Here is a 17,964-nt window from a genome sequence, read left to right as displayed (position 1 = left end):
ACTGATTGTAGACGGTTAGAGGCGACAACAGAGCACAACCGTTTGTTGGCGACTGAAACGTCAATCCCAGAATTCGAACATCAAACCCAAATAGTTGGAAAGGAAGAAATTTGAAATAGAAAATAAAACAGAATATCAATATCATATACAAACAACAGAGAGCGTACCCAGGGTTGAATTGCAATACAGTGGAGATGGGATTTACAAAGAAAGAGTTTGAAATTGACATACCTTATGAATTGGAATTGTTGGAGTTCAAATTGTAAGTGCTTGAAGGAAAAGACGGCATAAACATCAAACACAGATGGTCAGAAACGAAGAACGAAGGAATATATACGATGACGGTGTGAATTTCCACATATTCACAAAGATTGGAGAAAGTTACCTTGCGTATGAGAGAGAGAAAGAGTTTTCAATTGACGTACCTTATCACTCGGAATTGTTGGAGTCCAAATTTTAATTGACCGGAGGGAAAGACGGCGAACGTAGAGGCTCTGAAACGAAGAAGGAAGGAAGTCATACGATGATGGTGGGAATATCGATTAGGGATTAAGGCAGTTAGATAGAAGGATGAAAAAAGATTTTTTACATATTGTTGTGGTTAAAATGTGAAACGGTTGAACTTTATGTTGTGGTTAAAATGTGAAAAGGTTGAACTTTACTGTTCACAGGCATAATGGATTTTAATATATATGTATATAATTTATATACAATTAAATATAAGATGTCAGTTCGGTTTATAATGTTTCAATTTCCATATAAAACTATAACCGAGATAACAAAAAAAAGAATCAAAAAGCAATACAAAACGCAACGGTTGGTTTTAAAAACGGTATGGTTTTTATGGTTTGATTGTATCGATTAATTAAGTTCTAGTTCTGTTTTTTTTTTTTCTGGTTATTATGCTCACCCTAGCGGATATGATTGAAAAATTACCCCTCCATGAGTAGATTTCAAGAAGTAATTAGCAAAAAGCTATGAACATAGAGGAATTTGTGGTTCGTCTCTATATTGAAGAAGACGAAAAGAAAAAAGATGTAAATAGTAGCTGCTGGTCTGCTTTGGCAAAGGAAACCTTTTTTTTATTACTATAAATATTGTATGCATAAATCAACCCAAGTTTTTAATAAAATAATTTGTTCTGTTCAAACAATTTTGTAAATTTGGTGATTGAAATGTCGTGTTCTTCCGATAAAATAGCAGTCGACTATATACAAATTTGCAGAGTAAATAAGCAAATCACTAAATGCATATACACTCTCCATGGGCTAAATCTATTTTAAATTCATCCTTTGAAGATCTGCCAAAGATAATATAAATTCATTCGCCTTTATAAAATTGACCTCACAAGAATTACTAACACATTCTAACTCTGTACATGATGATGCTACTTTAATTAATCGAACTTACAAGCAATATTATCCTAAAACATACATCATCGAGATCCATATGAATAATATTCATCATCGTGAGTTCCCTCATCAAAATTCAGTGAGTAACTAACAGCATCATACTGGAATATCAAAGGCTTTGAAGATCCGTATATGCTTTTTTTGCTTCCTTCAATCACCTTCTTCATGAGCTTCCTCCAATTATGACTCCGGCGTACACTGCCACTGTTAATTTGTGTACAGTCTTCCTGATCGGAGAGTGAAGAAGTCGACGTACAGTCAGAAACGTTAGATAATCGTCCTTCAATGGAAGCGCTGCAGGTAAGGTTAATTGTGGTGGCCATCTTTTTTGGAGAGAGAAGAGTTCTTGTTTGTTGTGAATTGTGAATTGTGAATTGATGAATGGAAGGTTAATTAGTGGAAGAGGAGACTTTATAGTTGGTGTAGAGGGGGTTTTTGGTAATTCTGAAAGTGTGTAATGTAGCTTTAAATCTTAGGTGTAAAGAGGTCGTTAGAACGTCAGTTGGCCATCTTTGCACATAATTTGTGGGACTCTGTAATATCTTGACTGGATATCTTGAGCCATTATTCTAATTTTTCTTTTGTATTGGATTTTTAAATGAGCCGACAATGTTTTTTTTAAGACCATTTAATAAGTATGGTAGTATTAAAACTCTTATGACAAAGCTTCTACTTTAATTAACAAAAGAACATAGAGTGACCTGAAACATGTGTTCTCTTGGGTTTTAAGTCGGTGTGCACACTCTAAATGTTCCAAGGGAATTTCGCTTTAAATTTACATCATCTTTTACTCTTGATACAAGCAGAAAACAAAATCGTTTGATCATATCTTATAACGTAACTTTTATAAAAGACAGAAACAAAAAGATTATTTGCCTTGGTCTTTTTCTTTTGATGTCATTGCTTACCAATTATCCTCTCAGAATACAAAAGTGTTGATTTTATTTATGTATGCAACTTTATTCTTCGAATATTCAAGGAGTCGGTTGGCTTCAAAAGGATTAAGAGCATATCACATGACTTCACATGGGAAGTGATATGCCTTTCTGATTTTTTTTGGTTTTTTTTTTTTTTTTTTTTTTTTGCAAGAGATTTAATTGTACGTTGAAACGACTCAAAAATACGACCCAAAAACTTCATTTTTTTTATTTATAACAAAAACCAAGAAACTGAGTATCACATAATAAAACCATACGTTGCGTGTTTCAAAAACCATAATAAAATACTGTGAGAAAAACTGTATCCAAATATATCAAGAAGCTAAATCAACTCTGAGGACAAAAACTAAAGGTGTGGTGTGTGCGATGCCATCATCCCGAACTCTTCCCTTTGCTTGCGGAAGTACCTGAAACCAAAACTGAAACTGTAAGCACGAAGCTTAGTGAGCTCCCCCAAACTACCACATACCATACAGTACATATAAAGCACATACTGGGCCTTGCCCACTGACTGGGACCCCATCCCCTGCATCGGACCGAAGTCCGGACTAACTATCTGGGACCCCGTCCCCTGCATCGGACCGAAGTCCGAAATCTGACTGGGACCCCGTCCCCTACATCGGACCGAAGTCCGAAACTGACTGGGACCCCGTCCCCTATATCGGACCGAAGTCCGAAACTGACTGGGACCCCGTCCCCTGCATCGGACCGAAGTCCGGACTAACTGAACACAGCATAGCATAACATATCAACCAGCATATACACATAGATCCTGTCTGAGCCACAAAGGCGTCAAACATACTAACTACTGCATTGGACCGTAGTCCAGAGACTACTGCTAACTGAACGGGCCGACTTTGTGGCCTTAGACCTGTTTCTACTGGAAGCAAACTCACCTCGTGAACTGGCTGCTGTGTGTATGGCTCTGGAAACTAACTGCTGCTGCTCCGGTATCACCCCGGCTACAAATCCATAAACACACTCAATCAGATACTAAACATTGCATTGGGTAAAATGACTCCTTTACCCCTGGTCAAAGTCAACCCTCCCGGTCAAGGTCAACCTACAGTTGACCTGACTCGCCGAGTCTCTAGTCTCACTTCTCAACCCTACTCGTGGCTACTCGTCGAGTATGGCATCAACTCGACGGGTACCCTCTTGATTCAAATACTCAGGCAATCTGCATCCAACTCGCCGAGTCATATGAACAACTCGACCAATTGTTCTTCGAGCTAAGAAGATTGTCTTGGACTCGTCGAGTTGTATGAACAACTCGTCGAGTCCATCCATTACTGAGTCTAACCTCCGACTCACTGAGTCCATCCTACTGCTCACTGGTCCCCACTCGGAATCACTCAAAGGGTAAAGATCGGGGACTCGCGACCTGACTTGCCGAGTCCGAAGAACGACTCGCCGAGTCACATGCATGCAGATACTAAAAACTCGATTCTGCTCGAAACCACCGCGTACAATTTATTGATCTGAGTTTCAAAGGCTGATTTACCACGTGAAGTTTCCAACTTTACATGTACATACGCATGAAAAGGGATATACAGGCTAAAAAGGTACTTAGAAGAGTAGATCTAGGGCTATCATGCAAAATGGCTCTATAAAGGTGATAGATCTACAATTTTGGAACTGAAACATGGCTAGATCCGAAGGCTAATCAATCTAATGTGATCTCTCTACTAAGAACAAGTTAAGAAATGGCTAAAAGAGGCTAAATATGCTTGTGAAAGATAAATAAATCATAGAAACAGAAGGAAATCGGCTCATACCTCAATAAACTCTGAAATGGATGCAAGACCTTGGATCTTCTTCTTCTCCTTTGGATCTAGCCTCCTTCTTCTCTTCAAAACTTCAAGATTCACACAAGAAATACTCAATTACTCAAGGAAACGATTAGGGTTTGCTAAATGATACTATGAGGGTGAAGGGGACGAGTTTGGGGCTAATAAGGTGGTTTAAATAGGGTGCAAACCCGGGGATTTAGGGTTTCTACCTGGCAGGCAGACTCGCCGAGTCCCGAATATGGACTCGCCGAGTCGCCGACTAACATGTCCTCGAAATCTCATCCCTACTCGACGAGTCGGGCCATAGACTCGCCGAGTCCCTCTCGAAAACTTCTAAATAAATGCCACAATAGCAACATACCAGAAATGGGGCGTTACAATTCTCCCCCACTTGTCTCAGACTTCGTCCTCGAAGTCTGCTACGGCTGAATCTGCAAATAACTCTGGGTAGTGCTCTCTCATTTCCTCCTCAGCCTCCCACGTCCACTCAGACCCCTTCCGGTGCTGCCACTGCACCTTCACCAACTAAATTGCCTTGTTCCTCAATGTCTTTGTCTTCCGGTCCAGAATCGCGACCGGCCTCTCAATATAATTCAGGCTGCTATCAACCTGAATATCTTCTAAGGGAACAACTGCTGACTCATCCACCAAACACTTCCTCAACTGAGACACATGGAAAGTGTTGTGGATCTAGCTAAGCTCTACTGGAAGATCCAATCGATAAGCAACCCGACCCACTCGAGCGAAAACCCTGAAAGGACCAATGAACTTGGGGTCCAGCTTGCCCCTCTTCCGAAACCTGATGACACCCTTCCAGGGTGAGACCTTCAGAAGGACCATATCGCCCACTCGGAACTCCAAGTCTGAACGCCTCCTGTCGGCGTAGCTCTTCTGCCGACTCTACGCAGTCTGCAGTCTACTACGGACCTGCTGAATCAACTCGGTCGTCTAGAGCACCACCTCTGTGCTCCCAACGACCCGCTGACCGACTTCGCCCCAACAAATTGGGGTCCTACATTTCCTCCCATAAAGCATCTCAAAGGGAGTTCGATCAATGCTCGCATGATAACTGTTGTTATACGAAAATTCCGCTAACGGAAGATACGTATCCCAACTGCCACCGAAGTCTAGAACACATGCCCTGAGCATGTCCTCGAGAGTTTGAATCCTCCTCTCGCTCTGCCCGTCCGTCTGAGGGTGGAAAGCAGTGCTGAAATGGAGACGAGTACCCATCTCGTCGTGAAACCGCTTCCAGAATCTGGATGTAAAACGGACGTCTCGGTCTGACACCACCGATACCGACACTCCATGACGTGCCACTACCTCACACACATAGATATCGGCTAACTTTTGTGCTGATATGCTCTCCTGGATCGGGATAAAATGAGCACTCTTCGTCAACCGATCCACTACTACCCATATCGAATCTACCCCTCGTGCGGTCCTGGGAAGCTTGGTGATAAAATCCATGGTGATGTCCTCCCATTTCCACACGGGAATGTCTAATGGCTGCATCTTGCCGTGAGGCCTCTGGTGCTCCGCCTTGACCTTCCTGCAGGTCAGGCATCTCTCAACATACCAAGCGACATCCCGCTTCATGCAGGGCCACCAATAATCGGGTCGAAGATCTCTATACATCTTCGTCGCCCCTGGGTGGATAGAAAATTGAGACTTATGAGCCTTGTCCATCAACACCTGCCGTACCCCACCCCAATACGGTACCCACACTCTCCCATGAAGTGTCAGCAATCCCCTACTGTCATAATCAAATGAAGCTACTTGGCCCACTATCCTCTCACACTTTTGCCTCTCCTCCTTGAGGCCCTCAACCTGAGCCTCCCTAATCCGTTCCAACAACGGAGTAATCACTGTCATCCTCAAACACAAATCTCTGATAGGGGCTGCCGACACCTTGCGGCTTAGGGCGTTGGCCACCACGTTGGCCTTCCCTGGATGGTAAAGAATCTCACAATCATAATCCTTCAGCACATCCAACCACCACCTCTGCCTCCTGTTCAGACTCGGCTGATCCATAAGGTACCTCAAACTCTTGTGATCCGTGTAGACAGTACAATGGACCCCATAAATATAATGTCTCCAAATCTTGAGGTCAAACACAACTGCCCCCAGCTCTAAATCGTGGGTAGGATAGTTAGCCTCGTGAGGCTTCAACTGCCTCGAGGCGTAAGCTATCACATGGCCTCGCTGCATCAACACTGCTCCCATACCTATGATTGAGGCATCACAGTAGACTACAAAGTCCTCTACTCCCTCTGGCAAGGTAAGGATCGGAGCCTCGCACAATCTCTGTCTGAGGGTCTCGAACGCTGCCTGCTGCTCAGGCCCCCAACGAAACACCACCGACTTCTTGGTCAGTTGGGTGAGCGGGACTACTATCTTGGAGAAATCCTGAATGAACCTCCGGTAATACCCTACCAACCCTAGGAAGCTTCGAATCTCGGATGGACACTTCGGGACCTCCCACTGCATCACGACCTCTATCTTGGCCGGATCTACCAAAATACCCTTCTGGTTGACGAGGTGACCAAGGAACTGCACCTCGCGTAACCAGAACTCTCACTTGGAGAACATTGTGAAAAGTCTCTCCCTCCTCAAAACTTCTAGCACCTCCCTCAGGTGCTCCTCGTGCTGCTCATGCGTCTTGGAATACACCAAGATATCATCTATGAATACTATCACTGACCGATCCAGCATCGGTCTGCACACGCGATTCATGAGATCCATGAACGCGGCTGGAGCATTGGTGAGCCCAAATGGCATCACCACAAACTCATAATGACCATACGTGGTCCTGAAAGCAGTCTTCTGCACATCCTCATCCCTAACCCGCATCTAGTGATACCCGGAGCGTAGATCAATCTTGGAGAACCAAGACGCTCCCTGAAGCTGGTCAAACAAATCATCTATCCTCGGAAGTGGGTAGCGGTTCTTCACCGTTACCTTATTCAACTCCCGGTAATCTATACACATACGGTGCGACCCATCCTTCTTCGTCACAAACAGGATCAGCGCTCCCCAAGGCGAACTGCTCGGCCGAATGAAACCCTTGTCTAGAAGCTCCTGCAGCTGCGTAGACAACTCCTGCATCTCAGGGGGAGCTAGACGGTACGGTGCCTTGGCTATCGGAGCCGCACCAGGAATTGGGTCGATCCTAAACTCAACCTGCCTCTCAGGAGGTATTCCCGGTAAATCCTCGGGAAATACATCCGGGAAGTCTCGCAGTACCGGAACATCATCAACTGACGTCTTGCCCTTCTCCCGGGCATCCAAGACATAAGCTACATAACCAGCGCAACCCTGCTGAAAATAGCGCCTCGCCCTTCCGGCGGAACAAAAGGTCGGTCTGCGCTGTGGCCTCTCGCCCAGAATCACTAACTCTCCCCCACTGGGAGTGCGAACCCTTACTAGCTGCAGCTCTCAATCAATTACCGCCCATTGGGACTCAACCAATCCATGCCTACTATAACCTTATTCCCTCGCAGGGGAATAGGAACCAGGTCCACCGAGAACTGCTCGTCGAACAACTGAAGAGAACACCCTCTATGCACTCTGGCAACCCTCACGGTCCTGTTATCTGCTATCTCAACCTCTAGTGGACAATCCAGCTCCCCTGGAGCTCTACTAAATCTCTTGCTAAGCGTTAGCGATACAAACGATCGGGTAGCCCCCGAATCAAATAATACCATAGCAGAAATGCCGTTCACAGAGAACGACCCTATATAAAAGCATATAATCATCAGCAATAATCAATCAATAATAATAAAGAGATGAAGGGAAAATACATACCCGTCACCACATCAGGAGTTGCTCGCGCCTCCTCTGTTGTCATCTGAAAAGCCCTACTCTTCGCCACTGGCGCCTCGGCTCGGCCCTGCCGGCCATCTGTAATCCTCAAAGTAGCAGGGGCAGGTGCAGCCACCTTCCCTACTACAGCTAAACTCGGACACTGGGACTTTTTATGTCCCCTCTGATTGCACTGAAAGCAAATCAGATCTGATGCTGAAATGGCAGCAGCAGGGGTCGTACAATCCCTGCTCAAATGCCCAGTCCGACCACACTTGAAGTAGCCGGAACTCCCCGCCTTGCACACCCCATCGTGCATTCTCCCACACTTGCCACATCGACCGTGGCTCGGCTGAATCTTGGATATGTGATCTGAAACCTTGGGCTTTTTGCCCGAACCACCTGTACCCGAAACCGCCTCCGGTTTCCTCTTCTTCTCCATCTCGAGATCAATCTCCCACTCTCGAGCCCTAGCAATCATGTCATCCAACGTTTTACAGCTGGACCGGCTCACAAACTGGCGGATATCGCTCCGCAACATCTCATGATAACGGGCCTTCTTCATCTCCTCATCGGCTACATACTGAGGAACAAGAAGAGCCCTCTCCCTGAACTTGGCGGTGATCTCCGCCACGGTCTCTGTAGTCTGGGTGAGGTCCTGAAACTCTCTGGCTAACTGATGCACCTCAATAACTGGTGCAAACTCCGCCCTGAACCTAGTAGAGAAATCAGCCCAGGTCATGGCATCTAACGCTGCATCATCTCCAATGGTATGTCCGACCTCTTCCCACCAATCCCGTGCCCTGTCCTTCAGAAGACAGGACGCCAATCTAACCTTGTCCCCCTCGGGACACCTCCTCGTGTGGAAAGCGTTGGCCACATCTGCCAACCATCTAGTACTCACTGTGGGTCCCGCGCCCCGTGGTAATCTGGAGCTCCACATGCCCTGAACTCCCTGAACGTAAGTGTGCGCGACCCCATCATGGCCGCCACCTCGGCACGCAAGGCGCCCAACCTCTCATCCATCAGCTCTAGGATACCCTCCTTGATCGAACCGAAGATCACAGGAGTCTGCTCAAAATGATACGGGTAATCTCTGAAGAAAGAAACTCTCTGGTCTGCTCATCCATGCGCTCGTCCCCCGAGCCTGATCCTGATCCCTCCCCAGCACCTCCACTACCGGCTGTTGGCCTAGAACGCAAAACCACCTTTCTGAAATGCATCATAGCAACATCAGAAAACTGAAATATCTCAAGGGATCATTGATACTACAACTAGCTCCCTGGTCTTGTCTCGACCTTCCTTGATTCGAGTACGGATCCTCTGCTTCTAGTAGTACGGGCCCAAACTACCTTCCACATCTATCCGTACTTTCCTCAAGAACTGGCTTAACTCCACCAAGTCACTTCTACTGCTACTGATCTCTGCTACTCTCATCCTAGGCTTGCCCTAAGGAAATCTCTGACTCCACTCAAACCAGTCCTCAACTGCTGAAGGCCTCCTTGCAATGCTAATTAGCCATCACCTGAATACCATCACATGTGATGAGGCTTGGATAATCCTTTGAGTAAAAGGCTTGTCCCTATAACGGTTAGACTCAAACAAGAGCTGCGCAATAGGGCTAAATCCAACACTCTGAGATTATTCAACCCTGATCACATGTGACGTGACGTATTCACCTAACGGCTAACTCTCTTCACCAAGAGTTCCACAAAGCACGAAGCAAACAGCATTCGGAAACCGGAAACTACTCAAGCAAATCTACTTCGCATAACAAGAAACTGTACTAGCATATAATACTAAGCTCGCGCTACCAGGCATAACCTAAACATGCTATCCTACTGCTGCCTACTCAATATTAGCATGCAATTCTCATAAAGCTGAAACACATATAACAGGCACATAAGGCATCCTCCTAGATCCTTAGTCCTATACTAGCATGCTGTTCTACTGAAACTGAAACAATTTATCATAATAAACTTGTATGGGTAGCTTGGGAGTACTTACTTGAGCTCGGCTGATCGCATGCACCACACCCTTATCTTGTCTAAAAATTCTTTTCTTTTTAAGTGCTTTTCAAGATTTCATTTGAAAACATTTTTCCTTTTCGAAAATATTTTTATCTTTCCCTTAGTTTGAGTTCAGATACACCTGGAGGTGTATCCGAATCCCTCAAACCAAGGCTCTGATACCAACTTGAAACGACTCAAAAATACGACCCGAAAATTTCATTTTTTTTATTTATAACAAAAACCAAGAAACTGAGTATCACATAATAAAACCATACGTTGCGTGTTTCAAAAACCATAATAAAATACTGTGAGAAAAAATGTATCACAACTGTATCCAAATATATCGAGAAGCTAAATCAACTCCCAGGACAAAAACTAAAGCTGTGGTGTGTGCGATGCCATCATCCCGAACACTTCCCTTTGCTTGCGGAAGTACCTGAAACCAAAACTGAAACTGTAAGCACGAAGCTTAGTGAGCTCCCCCAAACTACTGCATACCATACAGTACATATAAAGCACATACTGGGCCTTGCCCACTGACTGGGACCCCATCCCCTGCATCGGACCGAAGTCTGGACTAACTATCTGGGACCCCGTCCCCTGCATCAGACCGAAGTCCAAAATCTGATTGGGACCCCGTCCCATACATCGGAACGAAGTCCGAAACTGACTGGGACCCCGTCCCCCGCATCGGACCGAAGTCCGGACTAACTGAACACAGCATAGCATAACATATCAACCAACATATACACATAGATCCTGTCTGAGCCACGAAGGCATCAAACATACTAACTACTGCATTGGACCGTAGTCCAGAAACTACCGCTAACTGAATGGGCCGGCTTTGTGGCCTTAGACCCGTTTCTACTGGAAGGAAACTCACTTCGTGAACTGGCTGTTGTGTGTACGGCTCTGGAAGCTAACTGCTGCTGCTCCGGTATCTCCCCGGCTACAAATCCATAAACAGACTCAATCAGATACTAAACACTGCATTGGGTAAAATGACTCCTTTACCCCCGGTCAAAGTCAACTCTCCCGGTCAAGGTCAACCTACAGTTGACCTGACTCGCCGAGTTGGGCCGCCAACTCGCCGAGTCTCTAGTCTCACTTCTCAACCCTACTCGTGGCTACTCGTCAAGTATGGCATCAACGCGACGGGTACCCTCTTGATTCAAATACTCAGGCAATCTGCATCCGACTCGCCGAGTCATATGAACAACTCGACGAGTTGTTCTTCAAGCTAAGAAGATTGTCTTGGACTCGCCGAGTTGTATGAACAACTCGTCGAGTCCCTCCATTACTGAGTCTAACCTCCGACTCACTGAGTCCATCCTACTGCTCACTGGTTCCCACTCGGAATCACTCAAAGGGTAAAGATCGGGGACTCGCGACCTGACTCGCCGAGTCCGAAGAACGACTCGCCGAGTCACATGCATGCAGATACTAAAAACTCGATTCTGCTCGAAACCACCGCATACAATTTATAGATCTGGGTTTCTAAGGCTGATTTACCACGTAAAGTTTCCAACTTTACGTGTACATACGCATGAAAAGGGATATATAATCTAAAAAGGTACTTAGAAGAGTAGATCTAGGGCTATCATGCAAAATGGCTCTATAAAGGTGATAGATCTACAATTTTGGAACTGAAACATGGCTAGATCCGAAGGCTAATCAATCTAATGTGATCTCTCTACTAAGAACAAGTTAAGAAATGGCTAAAAGAGGCTAAATATGCTTGTGAAAGATAAATAAATCATAGAAACAGAAGGAAATCGGCTCATACCTCAATAAACTCTGAAATGGATGCAAGACCTTGGATCTTCTTCTTCTCCTTTGGATCTAGCCTCCTTCTTCTCTTCAAAACTTCAAGATTCACACAAGAAATACTCAATTACTCAAGGAAACGATTAGGGTTTGCTAAATGATACTATGAGGGTGAAGGGGACGAGTTTGGGGCTAATAAGGTGGTTTAAATAGGGTGCAAACCCGGGGATTTAGGGTTTCTACCTGGCAGGCAGACTCGCCGAGTCCCGAATATGGACTCGCCGAGTCGCCGACTAACATGTCCTCGAAATCTCATCCCTACTCGACGAGTCGGGCCATAGACTCGCCGAGTCCCTCTCGAAAACTTCTAAAGAAATGCCACGACAGCCACATACCAGAAATGGGGCGTTACAATTCTCCCCCACTTGTCTCAGACTTCGTCCTCGAAGTGCGCTACGGCTGAATCTGCAAATAACTCTGGGTAGTGCTCTCTCATTTCCTCCTCAGCCTCCCACGTCCACTCAGACCCCTTCCGGTGCTGCCACTGCACCTTCACCAACTAAATTGCCTTGTTCCTCAATGTCTTTGTCTTCCGGTCCAGAATCGCGACCGGCCTCTCAATATAATTCAGGCTGCTATCAACCTGAATATCTTCTAAGGGAACAACTGCTGACTCATCCACCAAACACTTCCTCAACTGAGACACATGGAAAGTGTTGTGGATCTAGCTAAGCTCTACTGGAAGATCCAATCGATAAGCAACCCGACCCACTCGAGCGAAAACCATGAAAGGACCAATAAACCTGGGGTCCAGCTTGCCCCTCTTCCGAAACCTGATGACACCCTTCCAGGGTGAGACCTTCAGAAGGACCATATCGCCCACTCGGAACTCCAAGTCTGAACGCCTCCTGTCGGCGTAGCTCTTCTGCCGACTCTGCGCAGTCTGCAGTCTACTACCGACCTGCTGAATAAACTCGGTCGTCTTGAGCACCACCTCTGTGCTCCCAACGACCCGTTGACCGACCTCGCCCCAACAAATCGGGGTCCTACACTTCCTCCCATAAAGCATCTCAAAGGGAGGTCGATCAATGCTCGCATGATAACTGTTGTTATACGAAAATTCCGCTAACGGAAGATACGTATCCCAACTGCCACCGAAGTCTAGAACACATGCCCTGAGCATGTCCTCGAGAGTCTGAATCCTCCTCTCGCTCTGCCCGTCCGTCTGAGGGTGGAAAGCAGTGCTGAAATGGAGACGAGTACCCATCTCGTCGAGAAACCGCTTCCAGAATCTGGATGTAAAACGGACGTCTCGGTCTGACACCACCGATACCGGCACTCCATGACGTGCCACTACCTCACGCACATAGATATCGGCTAACTTTTGTGCCGATATGCTCTCCTGGATCGGGATAAAATGAGCACTCTTCGTCAACCGATCCACTACTACCCATATCGAATCTACCCCTCGTGCGGTCCTGGGAAGCTTGGTGATAAAATCCATGGTGATGTCCTCCCATTTCCACACGGGAATGTCTAACGGCAGCATCTTGCCGTGAGGCCTCTGGTGCTCCGCCTTGACCTTCCTGCAGGTCAGGCATCTCTCAACATACCAAGCGACATCCCGCTTCATGCAGGGCCACCAATAATCGGGTCGAAGATCTCTATACATCTTCGTCGCCCCTGGGTGGATAGAAAATCGAGACTTATGAGCCTCGTCCATCAACACCTGTCGTACCCCACCCCAGTACGGTACCCACACTCTCCCATGAAGTGTCAGAAATCCCCTACTGTCATAATCAAATGAAGCTACTCGACCCACTATCCTCTCACACTTTTGCCTCTCCTCCTTGAGGCTCTCAACCTGAGCCTCCCTAATCCGTTCCAACAATGGAGTAATCACTGTCATCCTCAAACACAAATCTCTGATAGGGGCTGCTGACACCTTGCGGCTTAGGGCGTCGGCTACCACGTTGGCCTTCCCTGGATGGTAAAGGATCTCACAATCGTAATCCTTCAACACATCCAACCACCTCCTCTGCCTCATGTTCAGACTCGGCCGATCCATAAGGTATCTCAAACTCTTGTGATCCGTGTAGATAGTACAACAGACCCCATAAAGATAATGTCTCCAAATCTTGAGGGCAAACACAACCACCCCCATCTCTAAATCGTGGGTAGGATAGTTAGCCTCGTGAGGCTTCAACTGCCTCGAGGCGTAAGCTATCACATGGCCTCGCTGCATCAACACTGCTCCCATACCTATGATTGAGGCATCACAGTAGACTACAAAGTCCTCTACTCCCTCTGGCAAGGTAAGGATCGGAGCCTCGCACAATCTCTGTCTGAGGGTCTTGAACGCTGCCTACTGCTCAGGCCCCCAACGAAACACCACCGACTTCTTGGTCAGTCGGGTGAGCGGCACTGCTATCTTGGAGAAATCCTGAATGAACCTCCGGTAATACCCTGCCAACCCTAGGAAGCTCCGAATCTCGGATGGAGACTTCGGGACCTCCCACTGCATCACGGTCTCTATCTTGGCCAGATCTACCAAAATACCCTTCTGGTTAACGAGGTGACCAAGGAACTGCACCTCGTGCAACCAGAACTCACACTTGGAGAACTTTGCGAAAAGTCTCTCCCTCCTCAAAACTTCTAGCACCTCCCTCAGGTGCTCCTCGTGCTGCTCCTGTGTCTTGGAATACACCAAGATATCATCTATGAATACTATCACTGACCGATCCAACATCGGTCTGCACACGCGATTCATGAGATCCATGAACGCGGCTGGAGCATTGGTGAGCCTAAATGGCATCACCACAAACTCATAATGACCATACCTGGTCCTGAAAGCAGTCTTCTGCACATCCTCATCCCTAACCCGCATCTAGTGATACCCGGAGCGTAGATCAATCTTGGAGAACCAAGACGCTCCCTGAAGCTGGTCAAACAAATCATCTATCCTCGGAAGTGGGTAGCGGTTCTTCACCGTTACCTTATTCAACTCCCGGTAATCTATACACATACGGTGCGACCCATCCTTCTTCGTCACAAACAGGATCAGCGCTCCCCAAGGCGAACTGCTCGGCCGAATGAAACCCTTGTCTAGAAGCTCCTGCAGCTGCGTAGACAACTCCTGCATCTCAGGGGGAGCTAGACGGTACGGTGCCTTGGCTATCGGAGCCGCACCAGGAATTAGGTCGATCCTAAACTCAACCTGCCTCTCAGGAGGTATTCCCGGTAAATCCTCGGGAAATACATCCGGGAAGTCTCGCACTACCGGAACATTATCAACTGACGTCTTGCCCTTCTCCCGGGCATCCAAGACATAAGCTACATAACCAGCGCAACGCTGCTGAAAATAGCGCCTCTCCCTCGCGGCGGAACAAAAGGTCGGTTCGTATTGTGGCCTCTCGCCCTGAATCACTAACTCTCCCCCACTGGGAGTGCGAACCCTTACTAGCTGCAGCTCTCAATCAATTACTGCCCATTGGGACTCAACCAATCCATGCCTACTATAACCTTATTCCCTCGCAGGGGAATAGGAACCAGGTCCACCGAGAACTGCTCGTCGAACATCTGAAGAGAACACCCTCTATGCACTCTGGCAACCCTCACGGTCCTGTTATCTGCTATCTCAACCTCTAGTGGACAATCCAGCTCCCCTGGAGCTCTACTAAATCTCTTGCTAAGCGTTAGCGATACAAACGATCGGGTAGCCCCCAAATCAAATAATACCATAGCAGAAATGTCGTTCACAGAGAACGACCCTATATAAAAGCATATAATCATCAGCAATAATCAATCAATAATAATAAAGAGATGAAGGGAAAATACATACCCGTCACCACATCAGGAGTTGCTCGCGCCTCCTCTGCTGTCATCTGAAAAGCCCTACTCTTCGCCACTGGCGCCTCGGCTCGGCCCTGCCGGCCATCTGTAATCCTCAAAGTAGCAGGGGCAGGTGCAGTCACCTTCCCTACTACAGCTAAACTCGGACACTGGGACTTTTTATGTCCCCTCTGATTGCACTGAAAGCAAATCAGATCTGATGCTGAAATGGCAGCAGCAGGGGTCGTACAATCCCTGCTCAAATGCCCAGTCCGACCACACTTGAAGTAGCCGGAACTCCCCGCCTTGCACACCCCATCGTGCATTCTCCCACACTTGCCACATCGACCGCGGCTCGGCTGAATCCTGGATCTGTGATCTGAAACCTTGGGCTTTTTGCCCGAACCACCTGTACCTGAAACCGCCTCCGGTTTCCTCTTCTTCTCCATCACGAGATCAATCTCCCACTCTCGAGCCCTAGCAATCATGTCATCTAGCGTTTTACAGCTGGACCGGCTCACAAACTGACGAATATCGCTCCGCAACATCTCATGATAACGGGCCTTCTTCATCTCCTCATCAGCTGCATACTGAGGAACAAGAAGAGCCCTCTCCCTGAACTTGGCGGTGATCTCCGCCACGGTCTCTGTAGTCTGGGTGACGTCCTGAAACTCTCTGGCTAACTGATGCACCTCAATAACTGGTGCAAACTCCGCCCTGAACCTGGTAGAGAAATCAGCCCAGGTCATGGCATCTAACGCTGCATCATCTCCAATGGTATGTCCGACCTCTTCCCACCAATCCCGTGCCCTGTCCTTCAGAAGACAGGACGCCAATCTAACCTTGTCCCCCTCGGGACACCTGCTCGTGCGGAAAGCGTTGGCCACATCCGCCAACCATATAGTACTCGCTATGGGGTCACGCGCCCCGTGGTAATCTGGAGCTCCACATGCCCTGAACTCCTTGAACGTAAGTGTGCGCGACCCCATCATGGCCGCCACCTCGGCACGGAAGGTGCCCAACCTCTCACCCATCAGCTCTAGGATACCCTCCTTGATCGAACCGAAGATCACAGGAGTCTGCTCCAAAATGATACGGGTAATCTCTGAAGAAAGAAACTCTCTGGTCTGCTCATCCATGCGCTCGTCCCCCGAGCCTGATCCTGATCCCTCCCCGGCACCTCCACTGCCGGCTGCTGGCCTAGAACGCAAAACCACCATTCTGAAACACATCATAGCAACATCAGAAAACTGAAATATCTCAAGGGATCATTGATACTACTACTAGCTCCCTGGTCTTGTCTCGGCCTTCCTTGATTCGAGTACGGATCCTCTGCCTCTAGTAGTACGGGCCCGTACTACCTTCCACATCTATGCGTACTTTCCTCAAGAACTACATTGACTCCACCAAGTCACTTCTACTGCTACTGATCTCTGCTACTCTCATCCTAGGCTTGCCCTAAGGAAATCTCTGACTCCACTCAAAGCAATCCTCAGCTGCTGAAGGCCTCCTTGCAATGCTAATTAGCCATCACCTGAATACCATCACATGTGATGAGGCTTGGATAATCCTTTTTGTAAAAGGCTCATCCCTATAACGGTTAGACTCAAACAAGAGCTGCGCAATAGGGCCAAATCCAACACTCTGAGATTATTCAACCCTGATCACATGTGACGTGACGTAGTCACCTAACGGCTAACTCTCATCACCAAGAGTTCTACAAAGCACGAAACAAACAGCATTCGGACACCGGAAACTACTCAGGCAAATCTACTTCTCATAACGAGAAACTGTACTAGCATACACTGCTAAGCTCGAGCTACCAGGCATAACCTAAACAGGCTATCCTACTGCTGCCTACTCAATATTAGCATGCAATTCTCATAAAGCTGAAACACATATAACAGGCATATAAGGCATCCTCCTAGATCCTTAGTCCTATACTAGCATGCTGTTCTACTGAAACTGAAACAATTTATCATAATAAACTTGTATGGGTAGCTTGGGAGTACTTACTTGAGCTCGGCTGATCACATGCACCACACCCTTATCTTGTCTAAAAATTCTTTTCTTTTTAAGTGCTTTTCAAGATTTCATTTGAAAACATTTTTCCTTTTCGAAAATATTTTTATCTTTCCCTTAGTTTGAGTTCAGATACACCTGGAGGTGTATCCGAATGCCTCAAACCAAGGCTCTGATACCAACTTGAAACGACTCAAAAATACGACCCGAAAATTTCATTTTTTTTATTTATAACAAAAACCAAGAAACTGAGTATCACATAATAAAACCATACGTTGCGTGTTTCAAAAACCATAATAAAATACTGTGAGAAAAAATGTATCACAACTGTATCCAAATATATCGAGAAGCTAAATCAACTCCCAGGACAAAAACTAAAGCTGTG

Source organism: Lactuca serriola, chromosome 4 (assembly GCF_051521515.1).
Source record: "Lactuca serriola cultivar US96UC23 chromosome 4, Lser_US96UC23_V15, whole genome shotgun sequence".
NCBI classification, from domain to species: domain Eukaryota; kingdom Viridiplantae; phylum Streptophyta; class Magnoliopsida; order Asterales; family Asteraceae; genus Lactuca; species Lactuca serriola.
This window is presented reverse-complemented; position numbering follows the sequence as displayed.